A 16,578-nucleotide genomic window follows, 5' to 3' on the forward strand; every position below is an offset into this window, starting at 1 on the left:
TCTTAAACACAGAGGAAACTAAAATATATTTCATCAAGAGACCCCACAAGCCAAGTCTTTCAGTTCATGATTGCAGTAACACATATATTTTTCCACATTTTTTGTAATTGCACAGCAAATTGTCATGTTTTATATATTTCGAGCAGTTTCCAATATGGCAACTTCAGCACACAGAGCCTGGATAGCTCAGTCGGTAGAGCATCAGACTTTTAATCTGAGGGTCCAGGGTTCAAGTCCCTGTTCAGGTGAGTGTCTTTTAAACAATGGTCTTTTTGTTTGTGAAATGGACAATTTTGCAGAGTTTAAAATTATCCATTCCTGCAGGCAGCCATCTTTTAATTGTTGATGCTGATTATGTTCATTATTCAATGGGAAGGTGTATAGATTGCAGAGATTCTTTAGAATATTAAAAATGGACTTTATCAATCTTCAATAGGCACACATTATTGGCATCTAGTAATATAGTCATCACAAAGTAGTATCACTACATGTCAGTTCTAAAGACTTTGTTTCATCACGAACTCAAATCCATCCTTCTTTGATAGGCACACAGTGATTAAATTAGACAAGTAATAAATCAAACCTCTTTGACAAAAATAATTGAATGTGATTATTGAAGTGAGGTGATACTTAAAGCATCTAAGGATTTACAACTTAAACACAGAGGAAACTAAAATATATTTCATCAAGAGACCCTACAAGCCAAGTCTTTCAGTTCATGATTGCAGTAACACATATATATTTTTCCACATTTTTTGTAATTGCACAGCAAATTGTCATGTTTTATATATTTCTAGCAGTTTCCAATATGGCAACTTCAGTGCTCAGAGCCTTGATAGCTCAGTCGGTAGAGCATCAGACTTTTAATCTGAGGGTCCAGGGTTCAAGTCCCTGTTCAGGTGGGTGTCTTTTAAACAATGGTGTTTTTGTTTGTGAAATGGACAATATTGCAGAGTTTAAAATTATTCATTCCTGCAGGCAGCCATCTTTTAATTGTTGATGCTGATTATGTTCATTATTCAATGGGAAGGTGAATAGATTGGAGAGATTCTGTAGAATATTAAGAATGGACTTTATCACTCTTCAATAGGCACACATTATTGGCATCTAGTAATATAATCATCACAAAGTAGTATCGCTACATGTCAGTTCTAAAGACTTTATTTAATCAGGAACTCAAATCCATCCTTCTTTGATAGGCACACAGTGATTAAATTAGACAAGTAATAAATCAAACCTCTTTGACAAAAATAATTGAATGTGATTATTGAAGTAAGGTGATACTTAACGAATCTAAGGATTTACATCTTAAACACGGAGGAAACTAAAATATATTTCATTAAGATACCCTACAAGCCAAGTCTTTCAGTTCATGATTGCAGTAACACATATCTTTTTCCACATTTTTTGTAATTGCACAGCAAATTGTCATGTTTTATATATTTCGAGCAGTTTCCAATATGGCAACTTCAGTGCTCAGAGCCTGGATAGCTCAGTCGGTAGAGCATCAGACTTTTAATCTGAGGGTCCAGGGTTCAAGTTCCTGTTCAGGCGAGTGTCTTTTAAACAATGGTGTTTTTGTTTGTGAAATGGACAATTTTGCAGAGTATAAAATTATCCATTCCTACAGGTAGCCATCTTTTAATTGTTGATGCTGATTATTTTCATTATTCAATGGGAAGATGAATAGATTGGAAATATTCTGTAGAATATTAAGAATGGACTTTATCACTCTTCAATAGGCACACATTATTGGCATCTAGTAATATAATCATCACAAAGTAGTATCGCTACATGTCAGTTCTAAAGACTTTATTTCATCAGGAACTCAAATCCATCCTTCTTTGATAGGCACACAGTGATTAAATTAGACAAATAATAAATCAAACCTCTTTGACAAAAATAATTGAATGTGATTATTGAAGTAAGGTGATACTTAACGAATCTAAGGATTTACATCTTAAACACGGAGGAAACTAAAATATATTTCATTAAGATACCCTACAAGCCAAGTCTTTCAGTTCATGATTACAGTAACACATATATTTTTCCACATTTTTGTAATTGCACATCAAATTGTCATGTTTTATATATTTCGAGCAGTTTCCAATATGGCAACATCAGTGTTCAGAGAATGGATAGCTCAGTCGGTAGAGCATCAGACTTTTAATCTGAGGGTCCAGGGTTCAAGTCCCTATTCAGGAGAGTGTCTTTTAAACAATGGTGTTTTTGTTTGTGAAATGGACAATTTTGCAGAGTTTAAAATTATCCATTCCTGCAGGCAGCCATCTTTTAATTGTTGATGCTGATTATGTTCATTATTCAATGGGAAGGTGTATAGATTGGAGAGATTCTTTAGAATATTAAGAATGGACTTTATCACTCTTCAATAGGCACACATTATTGGCATCTAGTAATATAGTCATCACAAAGTAGTATCACTACATGTCAGTTCTAAAGACTTTGTTTCATCAGGAACTCAAATCCATCCTTCTTTGATAGGCACACAGTGATTAAATTAGACAAGTAATAAATCAAACCTCTTTGACAAAAATAATTGAATGTGATTATTGAAGTGAGGTGATACTTAAAGCATCTAAGGATTTACAACTTAAACACAGAGGAAACTAAAATATATTTCATCAAGAGACCCTACAAGCCAAGTCTTTCAGTTCATGATTGCAGTAACACATATATTTTTCCACATTTTTTGTAATTGCACAGCAAATTGTCATGTTTTATATATTTCGAGCAGTTTCCAATATGGCAACTTCAGCCCACAGATCCTGGATAGCTCAGTCGGTAGAGCAACAGACTTTTAATCTGAGGGTCCAGGGTTCAAGTCCCTGTTCAGGTGAGTGTCTTTTAAACAATGGTCTTTTTGTTTGTGAAATGGACAATTTTGCAGAGTTTAAAATTATCCATTCCTGCAGGCAGCCATCTTTTAATTGTTGATGCTGATTATGTTCATTATTCAATGGGAAGGTGTATAGATTGGAGAGATTCTTTAGAATATTAAGAATGGACTTTATCACTCTTCAATAGGCACACATTATTGGCATCTAGTAATATAGTCATCACAAAGTAGTATCACTACATGTCAGTTCTAAAGACTTTGTTTCATCACGAACTCAAATCCATCCTTCTTTGATAGGCACACAGTGATTAAATTAGACAAGTAATAAATCAAACCTCTTTGACAAAAATAATTGAATGTGATTATTGAAGTGAGGTGATACTTAAAGCATCTAAGGATTTACAACTTAAACACAGAGGAAACTAAAATATATTTCATCAAGAGACCCTACAAGCCAAGTCTTTCAGTTCATGATTGCAGTAACACATATATATTTTTCCACATTTTTTGTAATTGCACAGCAAATTGTCATGTTTTATATATTTCTAGCAGTTTCCAATATGGCAAATTCAGTGCTCAGAGCCTTGATAGCGCAGTCGGTAGAGCATCAGACTTTTAATCTGAGGGTCCAGGGTTCAAGTCCCTGTTCAGGTGGGTGTCTTTTAAACAATGGTGTTTTTGTTTGTGAAATGGACAATATTGCAGAGTTTAAAATTATCCATTCCTGCAGGCAGCCATCTTTTAATTGTTGATGCTGATTATGTTCATTATTCAATGGGAAGGTGAATAGATTGGAAAGATTCTGTAGAATATTAAGAATGGACTTTATCACTCTTCAATAGGCACACATTATTGGCATCTAGTAATATAATCATCACAAAGTAGTATCGCTACATGTCAGTTCTAAAGACTTTATTTCATCAGGAACTCAAATCCATCCTTCTTTGATAGGCACACAGTGATTAAATTAGACAAGTAATAAATCAAACCTCTTTGACAAAAATAATTGAATGTGATTATTGAAGTAAGGTGATACTTAACGAATCTAAGGATTTACATCTTAAACACAGAGGAAACTAAAATATATTTCATCAAGATACCCTACAAGCCAAGTCTTTAAGTTCATGATTGCAGTAACACATATATTTTTCCACATTTTTTGTAATTGCACAGCAAATTGTCATGTTTTATATATTTCGAGCAATTTCCAATATGGCAACTTCAGTGCTCAGAGCCTGGATAGCTCAGTCGGTAGAGCATCAGACTTTTAATCTGAGGGTCCAGGGTTCAAATTCCTGTTCAGGCGAGTGTCTTTTAAACAATGGTGTTTTTGTTTGTGAAATGGACAATTTTGCAGAGTATAAAATTATCCATTCCTACAGGTAGCCATCTTTTAATTGTTGATGCTGATTATGTTCGTTATTCAATGGGAAGATGAATAGATTGGAAATATTCTGTAGAATATTAAGAATGGACTTTATCACTCTTCAATAGGCACACATTATTGGCATCTAGTAATATAGTCATCACAAAGTAGTATCACTACATGTCAGTTCTAAAGACTTTGTTTCATCAGGAACTCAAATCCATCCTTCTTTTATAGGCACACAGTGATTAAATTAGACAAGTAATAAATCAAACCTCTTTGACAAAAATAATTGAATGTGATTATTGAAGTGAGGTGATACTTAAAGCATCTAAGGATTTACAACTTAAACACAGAGGAAACTAAAATATATTTCATCAAGAGACCCCACAAGCCAAGTCTTTCAGTTCATGATTGCAGTAACACATATATATTTTTCCACATTTTTTGTAATTGCACAGCAAATTGTCATGTTTTATATATTTCGAGCAGTTTCCAATATGGCAACTTCAGCACACAGAGCCTGGATAGCTCAGTCGGTAGAGCATCAGACTTTTAATCTGAGGGTCCAGGGTTCAAGTCCCTGTTCAGGTGGGTGTCTTTTAAACAATGGTGTTTTTGTTTGTGAAATGGACAATATTGCAGAGTTTAAAATTATCCATTCCTGCAGGCAGCCATCTTTTAATTGTTGATGCTGATTATGTTCATTATTCAATGGGAAGGTGAATAGATTGGAAAGATTCTGTAGAATATTAAGAATGGACTTTATCACTCTTCAATAGGCACACATTATTGGCATCTAGTAATATAATCATCACAAAGTAGTATCGCTACATGTCAGTTCTAAAGACTTTATTTCATCAGGAACTCAAATCCATCCTTCTTTGATAGGCACACAGTGATTAAATTAGACAAGTAATAAATCAAACCTCTTTGACAAAAATAATTGAATGTGATTATTGAAGTAAGGTGATACTTAACGAATCTAAGGATTTACATCTTAAACACAGAGGAAACTAAAATATATTTCATCAAGATACCCTACAAGCCAAGTCTTTAAGTTCATGATTGCAGTAACACATATATTTTTCCACATTTTTTGTAATTGCACAGCAAATTGTCATGTTTTATATATTTCGAGCAGTTTCCAATATGGCAACTTCAGTGCTCAGAGCCTGGATAGCTCAGTCGGTAGAGCATCAGACTTTTAATCTGAGGGTCCAGGGTTCAAGTTCCTGTTCAGGCGAGTGTCTTTTAAACAATGGTGTTTTTGTTTGTGAAATGGACAATTTTGCAGAGTATAAAATTATCCATTCCTACAGGTAGCCATCTTTTAATTGTTGATGCTGATTATGTTCGTTATTCAATGGGAAGATGAATAGATTGGAAATATTCTGTAGAATATTAAGAATGGACTTTATCACTCTTCAATAGGCACACATTATTGGCATCTAGTAATATAGTCATCACAAAGTAGTATCACTACATGTCAGTTCTAAAGACTTTGTTTCATCAGGAACTCAAATCCATCCTTCTTTGATAGACACACAGTGATTAAATTAGACAAGTAATAAATCAAACCTCTTTGACAAAAATAATTGAATGTGATTATTGAAGTGAGGTGACACTTAAAGCATCTAAGGATTTACAACTTAAACACAGAGGAAACTAAAATATATTTCATCAAGAGACCCTACAAGCCAAGTCTTTCAGTTCATGATTGCAGTAACACATATATTTTTCCACATTTTTGTAATTGCACATCAAATTGTCATGTTTTATATATTTCGAGCAGTTTCCAATATGGCAACATCAGTGTTCAGAGAATGGATAGCTCAGTCGGTAGAGCATCAGACTTTTAATCTGAGGGTCCAGGGTTCAAGTCCCTATTCAGGAGAGTGTCTTTTAAACAATGGTGTTTTTGTTTGTGAAATGGACAATTTTGCAGAGTTTAAAATTATCCATTCCTGCAGGCAGCCATCTTTTAATTGTTGATGCTGATTATGTTCATTATTCAATGGGAAGGTGTATAGATTGGAGAGATTCTTTAGAATATTAAGAATGGACTTTATCACTCTTCAATAGGCACACATTATTGGCATCTAGTAATATAGTCATCACAAAGTAGTATCACTACATGTCAGTTCTAAAGACTTTGTTTCATAAGGAACTCAAATCCATCCTACTTTGATAGGCACACAGTGATTAAATTAGACAAGTAATAAATCAAACCTCTTTGACAAAAATAATTGAATGTGATTATTGAAGTGAGGTGTTACTTAAAGCATCTAAGGATTTACAACTTAAACACAGAGGAAACTAAAATATATTTCATCAAGAGACCCTACAAGCCAAGTCTTTCAGTTCATGATTGCAGTAACACATATATTTTTCCACATTTTTTGTAATTGCACAGCAAATTGTCATGTTTTATATATTTCGAGCAGTTTCCAATATGGCAACTTCAGCACACAGAGCCTGGATAGCTCAGTCGGTAGAGCATCAGACTTTTAATCTGAGGGTCCAGGGTTCAAGTCCCTGTTCAGGTGAGTGTCTTTTAAACAATGGTCTTTTTGTTTGTGAAATGGACAATTTTGCAGAGTTTAAAATTATCCATTCCTGCAGGCAGCCATCTTTTAATTGTTGATGCTGATTATGTTCATTATTCAATGGGAAGGTGTATAGATTGGAGAGATTCTTTAGAATATTAAGAATGGACTTTATCACTCTTCAATAGGCACACATTATTGGCATCTAGTAATATAGTCATCACAAAGTAGTATCACTACATGTCAGTTCTAAAGACTTTGTTTCATCAGGAACTCAAATCCATCCTTCTTTGATAGGCACACAGTGATTAAATTAGACAAGTAATAAATCAAACCTCTTTGACAAAAATAATTGAATGTGATTATTGAAGTGAGGTGATACTTAAAGCATCTAAGGATTTACAATTTAAACACAGAGGAAACTAAAATATATTTCATCAAGAGACCCTACAAGCCAAGTCTTTCAGTTCATGATTGCAGTAACACATATATATTTTTCCACATTTTAAGTAATTGCACAGCAAATTGTCATGTTTTATATATTTCTAGCAGTTTCCAATATGGCAACTTCAGTGCTCAGAACCTTGATAGCTCAGTCGGTAGAGCATCAGACTTTTAATCTGAGGGTCCAGGGTCAAGTCCCTGTTCAAGTGGGTGTCTTTTAAACAATGGTGTTTTTGTTTGTGAAATGGACAATATTGCAGAGTTTAAAATTATCCATTCCTGCAGGCAGCCATCTTTTAATTGTTGATGCTGATTATGTTCATTATTCAATGGGAAGGTGAATAGATTGGAAAGATTCTGTAGAATATTAAGAATGGACTTTATCACTCTTCAATAGGCACACATTATTGGCATCTAGTAATATAATCATCACAAAGTAGTATCGCTACATGTCAGTTCTAAAGACTTTATTTCATCAGGAACTCAAATCCATCCTTCTTTGATAGGCACACAGTGATTAAATTAGACAAATAATAAATCAAACCTCTTTGACAAAAATAATTGAATGTGATTATTGAAGTAAGGTGATACTTAATGAATCTAAGAATTTACATCTTAAACACAGAGGAAACTAAAATATATTTCATCAAGATACCCTACAAGCCAAGTCTTTCAGTTCATGATTGCAGTAACACATATATTTTTCCACATTTTTTGTAATTGCACATCAAATTGTCATGTTTTATATATTTCGAGCAGTTTCCAATATGGCAACTTCAGTGTTCAGCGAATGGATAGCTCAGTCGGTAGAGCATCAGACTTTTACTTTGAGGGTCCAGGGTTCAAGTCCCTGTTCAGGCGAGTGTCTTTTAAACAATGGTGTTTTTGTTTGTGAAATGGACAATTTTGCAGAGTTTAAAATTATCCATTCCTGCAGGCAGCCATCTTTTAATTGTTGATGCTGATTATGTTCATTATTCAATGGGAAGGTGTATAGATTGGAGAGATTCTTTAGAATATTAAGAATGGACTTTATCACTCTTCAATAGGCACACATTATTGGCATCTAGTAATATAGTCATCACAAAGTAGTATCACTACATGTCAGTTCTAAAGACTTTGTTTCATCAGGAACTCAAATCCATCCGTCTTTGATAGGCACACAGTGATTAAATTAGACAAGTAATAAATCAAACCTCTTTGACAAAAATAATTGAATGTGATTATTGAAGTGAGGTGATACTTAAAGCATCTAAGGATTTACAACTTAAACACAGAGGAAACTAAAATATATTTCATCAAGAGACCCTACAAGCCAAGTCTTTCAGTTCATGATTGCAGTAACACATATATTTTTCCACATTTTTTGTAATTGCACAGCAAATTGTCATGTTTTATATATTTCGAGCAGTTTCCAATATGGCAACTTCAGCACACAGAGCCTGGATAGCTCAGTCGGTAGAGCATCAGACTTTTAATCTGAGGGTCCAGGGTTCAAGTCCCTGTTCAGGTGAGTGTCTTTTAAACAATGGTCTTTTTGTTTGTGAAATGGACAATTTTGCAGAGTTTAAAATGATCCATTCCTGCAGGCAGCCATCTTTTAATTGTTGATGCTGATTATGTTCATTATTCAATGGGAAGGTGTATAGATTGGAGAGATTCTTTAGAATATTAAGAATGGACTTTATCACTCTTCAATAGGCACACAATATTGGCATCTAGTAATATAGTCAGCACAAAGTAGTATCACTACATGTCAGTTCTAAAGACTTTGTTTCATCAGGAACTCAAATCCATCCTTCTTTGATAGGCACACAGTGATTAAATTAGACAAGTAATAAATCAAACCTCTTTGACAAAAATAATTGAATGTGATTATTGAAGTGAGGTGATACTTAAAGCATCTAAGGAATTACAACTTAAACACAGAGGAAACTAAAATATATTTCATCAAGAGACCCTACAAGCCAAGTCTTTCAGTTCTTGATTGCAGTAACACATATATATTTTTCCACATTTTTTGTAATTGCACAGCAAATTGTCATGTTTTATATATTTCTAGCAGTTTCCAATATGGCAACTTCAGTGCTCAGAGCCTTGATAGCTCAGTCGGTAGAGCATCAGACTTTTAATCTGAGGGTCCAGGGTCAAGTCCCTGTTCAGGTGGGTGTCTTTTAAACAATGGTGTTTTTGTTTGTGAAATGGACAATATTGCAGAGTTTAAAATTATCCATTCCTGCAGGCAGCCATCTTTTAATTGTTGATGCTGATTATGTTCATTATTCAATGGGAAGGTGAATAGATTGGAAAGATTCTGTAGAATATTAAGAATGGACTTTATCACTCTTCAATAGGCACACATTATTGGCATCTAGTAATATAATCATCACAAAGTAGTATCGCTACATGTCAGTTCTAAAGACTTTATTTCATCAGGAACTCAAATCCATCCTTCTTTGATAGGCACACAGTGATTAAATTAGACAAATAATAAATCAAACCTCTTTGACAAAAATAATTGAATGTGATTATTGAAGTAAGGTGATACTTAACAAATCTAAGAATTTACATCTTAAACACAGAGGAAACTAAAATATATTTCATCAAGATACCCTACAAGCCAAGTCTTTCAGTTCATGATTGCAGTAACACATATATTTTTCCACATTTTTTGTAATTGCACATCAAATTGTCATGTTTTATATATTTCGAGCAGTTTCCAATATAGCAACTTCAGTGTTCAGAGAATGGATAGCTCAGTCGGTAGTGCATCAGACTTTTACTCTGAGGGTCCAGGGTTCAAGTCCCTGTTCAGGCGAGTGTCTTTTAAACAATGGTGTTTTTGTTTGTGAAATGGACAATTTTGCAGAGTTTAAAATTATCCATTCCTGCAGGCAGCCATCTTTTAATTGTTGATGCTGATTATGTTCATTATTCAATGGGAAGGTGAATAGATTGGAAAGATTCTGTAGAATATTAAGAATGGACTTTATCACTCTTCAATAGGCACACATTATTGGCATCTAGTAATATAATCATCACAAAGTAGTATCGCTACATGTTAGTTCTAAAGACTTTATTTCATCAGGAACTCAAATCCATCCTTCTTTGATAGGCACACAGTGATTAAATTAGACAAGTAATAAATCAAACCTCTTTGACAAAATAATTGAATGTGATTATTGAAGTAAGGTGATACTTAACGAATCTAAGGATTTACATCTTAAACACAGAGGAAACTAAAATATATTTCATCAAGAGACCCTACAAGCCAAGTCTTTTAGTACATGATAGCAGTAACACATATATTTTTCCACATTTTTTGTAATTGAACATCAAATTGTCATGTTTTATATATTTCGAGCAGTTTCCAATATGGCAACTTCAGCGCTCAGAGCCTGGATAGCTCAGTCGGTAGAGCATCAGACTTTTAATCTGAGGGTCCAGGGTTCAAGTCCCTGTTCAGGCGAGTGTCTTTTAAACAATGGTTTTTTTGTTTGTGAAATGGACAATTTTGCAGAGTTTAAAATCATCCATTCCTGCAGGCAGCCATCTTTTAATTGTTGATGCTGATTATGTTCATTATTCAATGGGAAGGTGTATAGATTGGAGAGATTCTTTAGAATATTAAGAATGGACTTTATCACTCTTCAATAGGCACACATTATTGGCATCTAGTAATATAGTCATCACAAAGTAGTATCACTACATGTCAGTTCTAAAGACTTTGTTTCATCAGGAACTCAAATCCATCCTTCTTTGATAGGCACACAGTGATTAAATAAGACAAGTAATAAATCAAACCTCTTTGACAAAAATAATTGAATGTGATTATTGAAGTGAGGTGATACTTAAAGCATCTAAGGATTTACAACTTAAACACAGAGGAAACTAAAATATATTTCATCAAGAGACCCTACAAGCCAAGTCTTTCAGTTCATGATTGCAGTAACACATATATTTTTCCACATTTTTTGTAATTGCACAGCAAATTGTCATGTTTTATATATTTCGAGCAGTTTCCAATATGGCAACTTCAGCACTCAGAGCCTGGATAGCTCAGTCGGTAGAGCATCAGACTTTTAATCTGAGGGTCCAGGGTTCAAGTCCCTGTTCAGGTGAGTGTCTTTTAAACAATGGTCTTTTTGTTTGTGAAATGGACAATTTTGCAGAGTTTAAAATTATCCATTCCTGCAGGCAGCCATCTTTTAATTGTTGATGCTTATGTTAATTATTCAATGGGAAGGTGAAAAGATTGGAAAGATTCTGTAGAATATTAAGAATGGACTTTATCACTCTTCAATAGGCACAAATTGTTGGCATCTAGTAATATAATCATCACAAAGTAGTATCGCTACATGTTAGTTCTAAAGACTTTATTTCATCAGGAACTCAAATCCATCCTTCTTTGATAGGCACACAGTGGTTAAATTAGACAAGTAATAAATCAAACCTCTTTGACAAAAATAATTGAATGTGATTATTGAAGTAAGGTGATACTTAATGAATCTAAGGATTTACATCTTAAACACAGAGGAAACTAAAATATATTTCATCAAGAGACCCTACAAGCCAAGTCTTTCAGTTCATGATTGCAGTAACACATATATTTTTCCACATTTTTTGTAATTGCACAGCAAATTGTCATGTTTTATATATTTCGAGCAGTTTCCAATATGGCAACTTCAGCACTCAGAGCCAGGATAACTCAGTCGGTAGAGAATCAGACTTTTAATCTGAGGGTCCAGGGTTCAAGTCCCTGTTCAGGCGAGTGTCTTTTAAACAATGGTGTTTTTGTTTGTGAAATGGACAATTTTGCAGAGTTTAAAATTATCCATTCCTGCAGGCAGCCATCTTTTAATTGTTGATGCTGATTATGTTCATTATTCAATGGGAAGGTGTATAGATTGGAAAGATTTTGTAGAATATTAAGAATGGACTTTATCACTCTTCAATATGCACATATTATTGGCATCTAGTAATATAATCATCACAAAGTAGTATCGCTACATGTCAGTTCTAAAGACTTTATTTAATCAGGAACTCAAATCCATCCTTCTTTGATAGGCACACAGTGAATAAATTAGACAAGTAATAAATCAAACCTCTTTGACAAAAATAATTGAATGTGATTATTGAAGTAAGGTGATACTTAACGAATCTAAGGATTTACATCTTAAACACAGAGGAAACTAAAATATATTTCATCAAGATACCCTACAAGCCAAGTCTTTAAGTTCATGATTGCAGTAACACATCTATTTTTCCACATTTTTTGTAATTGCACAGCAAATTGTCATGTTTTATATATTTCGAGCAGTTTCTAATATTGCAAATTCAGTGCTCAGAGCCTGGATAGCTCAGTCGGTAGAGCTTCAGACTTTTAATCTGAGGGTCCAGGGTTCAAGTCCCTGTTCAGGCGAGTGTCTTTTAAACAATGGTTTTTTTGTTTGTGAAATGGACAATTTTGCAGAGTTTAAAATCATCCATTCCTGCAGGCAGCCATCTTTTAATTATTGATGCTGATTATGTTCATTATTCAATGGGAAGGTGTATAGATTGGAGAGATTCTTTAGAATATTAAGAATGGACTTTATCACTCTTCAATAGGCACACATTATTGGCATCTAGTAATATAGTCATCACAAAGTAGTATCACTACATGTCAGTTCTAAAGACTTTGTTACATCAGGAACTCAAATCCATCCTTCTTTGATAGGCACACAGTGATTAAATTAGACAAGTAATAAATCAAACCTCTTTGACAAAAATAATTGAATGTGATTATTGAAGTGAGGTGATACTTAAAGCATCTAAGGATTTACAACTTAAACACAGAGGAAACTAAAATATATTTCATCAAGAGACCCTACAAGCCAAGTCTTTCAGTTCATGATTGCAGTAACACATATATTTTTCCACATTTTTTGTAATTGCACAGCAAATTGTCATGTTTTATATATTTCGAGCAGTTTCCAATATGGCAACTTCAGCACTCAGAGCCTTGATAGCTCAGTCGGTAGAGCGTCAGACTTTTAATCTGAGGGTCCAGGGTTCAAGTCCCTGTTCAGGTGAGTGTCTTTTAAACAATGGTCTTTTTGTTTGTGAAATGGACAATTTTGCAGAGTTTAAAATTATCCATTCCTGCAGGCAGCCATCTTTTAATTGTTGATGCTTATGTTCATTATTCAATGGGAAGGTGAAAAGATTGGAAAGATTCTGTAGAATATTAAGAATGGACTTTATCACTCTTCAATAGGCACAAATTGTTGGCATCTAGTAATATAATCATCACAAAGTAGTATCGCTACATGTTAGTTCTAAAGACTTTATTTCATCAGGAACTCAAATCCATCCTTCTTTGATAGGCACACAGTGGTTAAATTAGACAAGTAATAAATCAAACCTATTTGACAAAAATAATTGAATGTGATTATTGAAGTATGGTGATACTTAATGAATCTAAGGATTTACATCTTAAACACAGAGGAAACTAAAATATATTTCATCAAGAGACCCTACAAGCCAAGTCTTTCAGTTCATGATTGCAGTAACACATATATTTTTCCACATTTTTTGTAATTGCACAGCAAATTGTCATGTTTTATATATTTCGAGCAGTTTCCAATATGGCAACTTCAGCGCTCAGAGCCAGGATAACTCAGTCGGTAGAGCATCAGACTTTTAATCTGAGGGTCCAGGGTTCAAGTCCCTGTTCAGGCAAGTGTCTTTTAAACAATGGTGTTTTTGTTTGTGAAATGGACAATTTTGCAGAGTTTAAAATTATCCATTCCTGCAGGCAGCCATCTTTTAATTGTTGATGCTGATTATGTTCATTATTCAATGGGAAGGTGTATAGATTGGAAAGATTCTGTAGAATATTAAGAATGGACTTTATCACTCTTCAATATGCACACATTATTGGCATCTAGTAATATAATCATCACAAAGTAGTATCGCTACATGTCAGTTCTAAAGACTTTATTTAATCAGGAACTCAAATCCATCCTTCTTTGATAGGCACACAGTGATTAAATTAGACAAGTAATAAATCAAACCTCTTTTACAAAAATAATTGAATGTGATTATTGAAGTAAGGTGATACTTAACGAATCTAAGGATTTACATCTTAAACACAGAGGAAACTAAAATATACTTCATCAAGATACCCTACAAGACAAGTCTTTAAGTTCATGATTGCAGTAACACATATATTTTTCCACATTTTTTGTAATTGCACAGCAAATTGTCATGTTTTATATATTTCGAGCAGTTTCTAATATGGCAACTTCAGTGCTCAGAGCCTGGATAGCTCAGTCGGTAGAGCTTCAGACTTTTAATCTGAGGGTCCAGGGTTCAAGTTCCTGTTCAGGTGAGTGTCTTTTAAACAACGGTGTTTTTGTTTGTGAAATGGACAATTTTGCAGAGTATAAAACTATCCATTCCTGCAGGCAGCCATCTTTTAATTGTTGATGCTGATTATGTTCATTATTCAATGGGAAGGTGAATAGATTGGAAAGATTCTGTAGAATATTAAGAATGGACTTTATCACTCTTCAATAGGCACACATTATTGGCATCTAGTAATATAATCATCACAAAGTAGTATCGCTACATGTCAGTTCTAAAGACTTTATTTCATCAGGAACTCAACTCCATCCTTCTTTGATAGGCACACAGTGATTAAATTAGACAAGTAATAAATCAAACCTCTTTGACAAAAATAATTGAATGTGATTATTGAAGTGAGGTGATACTTAAAGCATCTAAGGATTTACCACTTAAACACAGAGGAAACTAAAATATATTTCATCAAGAGACCCTACAAGCCAAGTCTTTCAGTTCATGATTGCAGTAACACATATATTTTTCCACATTTTTTGTAATTGCACAGCAAATTGTCATGTTTTATATATTTCGAGCAGTTTCCAATATGGCAACTTCAGCACTCAGAGCCTGGATAGCTCAGTCGGTAGAGCATCAGACTTTTAATCTGAGGGTCCAGGGTTCAAGTCCCTGTTTAGGTGAGTGTCTTTTAAACAATGGTCTTTTTGTTTGTGAAATGGACAATTTTGCAGAGTTTAAAATTATCCATTCCTGCAGGCAGCCATCTTTTAATTGTTGATGCTTATGTTCATTATTCAATGGGAAGGTGAAAAGATTGGAAAGATTCTGTAGAATATTAAGAATGGACTTTATCACTCTTCAATAGGCACAAATTGTTGGCATCTAGTAATATAATCATCACAAAGTAGTATCGCTACATGTTAGTTCTAAAGACTTTATTTCATCAGGAACTCAAATCCATCCTACTTTGATAGGCACACAGTGGTTAAATTAGACAAGTAATAAATCAAACCTCTTTGACAAAAATAATTGAATGTGATTATTGAAGTAAGGTGATACTTAATGAATCTAAGGATTTACATCTTAAACACAGAGGAAACTAAAATATATTTCATCAAGAGACCATACAAGCCAAGTCTTTCAGTTCATGATTGCAGTAACACATATATTTTTCCACATTTTTTGTAATTGCACAGCAAATTGTCATGTTTTATATATTTCGAGCAGTTTCCAATATGGCAACTTCAGCACTCAGAGCCAGGATTACTCAGTCGGTAGAGCATCAGACTTTTAATCTGAGGGTCCAGGGTTCAAGTCCCTGTTCAGGCGAGTGTCTTTTAAACAATGGTTTTTTTGTTTGTGAAATGGACAATTTTGCAGAGTTTAAAATTATCCATTCCTGCAGGCAGCCATCTTTTAATTGTTGATGCTGATTATGTTCATTATTCAATGGGAAGGTGTATAGATTGGAAAGATTCTGTAGAATGTTAAGAATGGACTTTATCACTCTTCAATATGCACACATTATTGGCATCTAGTAATATAATCATCACAAAGTAGTATCGCTACATGTCAGTTCTAAAGACTTTATTTAATCAGGAACTCAAATCCATCCTTCTTTGATAGGCACACAGTGATTAAATTAGACAAGTAATAAATCAAACCTCTTTGACAAAAATAATTGAATGTGATTATTGAAGTAAGGTGATACTTAACAAATCTAAGGATTTACATCTTAAACACAGAGGAAACTAAAATATATTTCATCAAGATACCCTACAAGCCAAGTCTTTAAGTTCATGATTGCAGTAACACATATATTTTTCCACATTTTTTGTAATTGCACAGCAAATTGTCATGTTTTATATATTTCGAGCAGTTTCTAATATGGCAAATTCAGTGCTCAGAGCCTGGATAGCTCAGTCGGTAGAGCTTTAGACTTTTAATCTGAGGGTCCAGGGTTCAAGTCCCTGTTCAGGCGAGTGTCTTTTAAACAATGGTGTTTTTGTTTGTGA

The 16,578-nt window shown here is 33.9% G+C and overlaps 16 non-coding genes across 16 annotated transcripts; all 16 read left to right on the forward strand.

Annotated features, from left to right (window-relative positions):
* The first annotated feature begins 175 nt into the window (after window positions 1–175).
* On the forward strand, window positions 176–248 carry TRNAK-UUU (transfer RNA lysine (anticodon UUU)). Its single transcript has one exon. It is a non-coding gene; the product is annotated as a tRNA-Lys (tRNA).
* A 581-nt stretch (window positions 249–829) lies between these two features.
* TRNAK-UUU (transfer RNA lysine (anticodon UUU)) lies at window positions 830–902 on the forward strand. The gene has a single exon. It is a non-coding gene; the product is annotated as a tRNA-Lys (tRNA).
* Window positions 903–1,481: 579 nt separating this feature from the next.
* On the forward strand, window positions 1,482–1,554 carry TRNAK-UUU (transfer RNA lysine (anticodon UUU)). Its single transcript has one exon. It is a non-coding gene; the product is annotated as a tRNA-Lys (tRNA).
* A 2,536-nt stretch (window positions 1,555–4,090) lies between these two features.
* Window positions 4,091–4,163, forward strand: TRNAK-UUU (transfer RNA lysine (anticodon UUU)). The gene has a single exon. It is a non-coding gene; the product is annotated as a tRNA-Lys (tRNA).
* A 581-nt stretch (window positions 4,164–4,744) lies between these two features.
* On the forward strand, window positions 4,745–4,817 carry TRNAK-UUU (transfer RNA lysine (anticodon UUU)). The gene has a single exon. It is a non-coding gene; the product is annotated as a tRNA-Lys (tRNA).
* Window positions 4,818–5,396: 579 nt separating this feature from the next.
* Window positions 5,397–5,469, forward strand: TRNAK-UUU (transfer RNA lysine (anticodon UUU)). The gene has a single exon. It is a non-coding gene; the product is annotated as a tRNA-Lys (tRNA).
* A 1,230-nt stretch (window positions 5,470–6,699) lies between these two features.
* On the forward strand, window positions 6,700–6,772 carry TRNAK-UUU (transfer RNA lysine (anticodon UUU)). The gene has a single exon. It is a non-coding gene; the product is annotated as a tRNA-Lys (tRNA).
* Window positions 6,773–8,656: 1,884 nt separating this feature from the next.
* On the forward strand, window positions 8,657–8,729 carry TRNAK-UUU (transfer RNA lysine (anticodon UUU)). Its single transcript has one exon. It is a non-coding gene; the product is annotated as a tRNA-Lys (tRNA).
* Window positions 8,730–10,612: 1,883 nt separating this feature from the next.
* Window positions 10,613–10,685, forward strand: TRNAK-UUU (transfer RNA lysine (anticodon UUU)). Its single transcript has one exon. It is a non-coding gene; the product is annotated as a tRNA-Lys (tRNA).
* Window positions 10,686–11,264: 579 nt separating this feature from the next.
* Window positions 11,265–11,337, forward strand: TRNAK-UUU (transfer RNA lysine (anticodon UUU)). The gene has a single exon. It is a non-coding gene; the product is annotated as a tRNA-Lys (tRNA).
* A 1,228-nt stretch (window positions 11,338–12,565) lies between these two features.
* Window positions 12,566–12,638, forward strand: TRNAK-UUU (transfer RNA lysine (anticodon UUU)). The gene has a single exon. It is a non-coding gene; the product is annotated as a tRNA-Lys (tRNA).
* A 579-nt stretch (window positions 12,639–13,217) lies between these two features.
* Window positions 13,218–13,290, forward strand: TRNAK-UUU (transfer RNA lysine (anticodon UUU)). Its single transcript has one exon. It is a non-coding gene; the product is annotated as a tRNA-Lys (tRNA).
* Window positions 13,291–13,866: 576 nt separating this feature from the next.
* TRNAK-UUU (transfer RNA lysine (anticodon UUU)) lies at window positions 13,867–13,939 on the forward strand. The gene has a single exon. It is a non-coding gene; the product is annotated as a tRNA-Lys (tRNA).
* A 579-nt stretch (window positions 13,940–14,518) lies between these two features.
* TRNAK-UUU (transfer RNA lysine (anticodon UUU)) lies at window positions 14,519–14,591 on the forward strand. The gene has a single exon. It is a non-coding gene; the product is annotated as a tRNA-Lys (tRNA).
* A 579-nt stretch (window positions 14,592–15,170) lies between these two features.
* TRNAK-UUU (transfer RNA lysine (anticodon UUU)) lies at window positions 15,171–15,243 on the forward strand. The gene has a single exon. It is a non-coding gene; the product is annotated as a tRNA-Lys (tRNA).
* A 1,228-nt stretch (window positions 15,244–16,471) lies between these two features.
* On the forward strand, window positions 16,472–16,544 carry TRNAK-UUU (transfer RNA lysine (anticodon UUU)). Its single transcript has one exon. It is a non-coding gene; the product is annotated as a tRNA-Lys (tRNA).
* Window positions 16,545–16,578: the final 34 nt, after the last annotated feature.

The sequence above is a fragment of the Pseudophryne corroboree genome, chromosome 1 (assembly GCF_028390025.1).
Source record: "Pseudophryne corroboree isolate aPseCor3 chromosome 1, aPseCor3.hap2, whole genome shotgun sequence".
In the NCBI taxonomy this organism is placed as follows: domain Eukaryota; kingdom Metazoa; phylum Chordata; class Amphibia; order Anura; family Myobatrachidae; genus Pseudophryne; species Pseudophryne corroboree.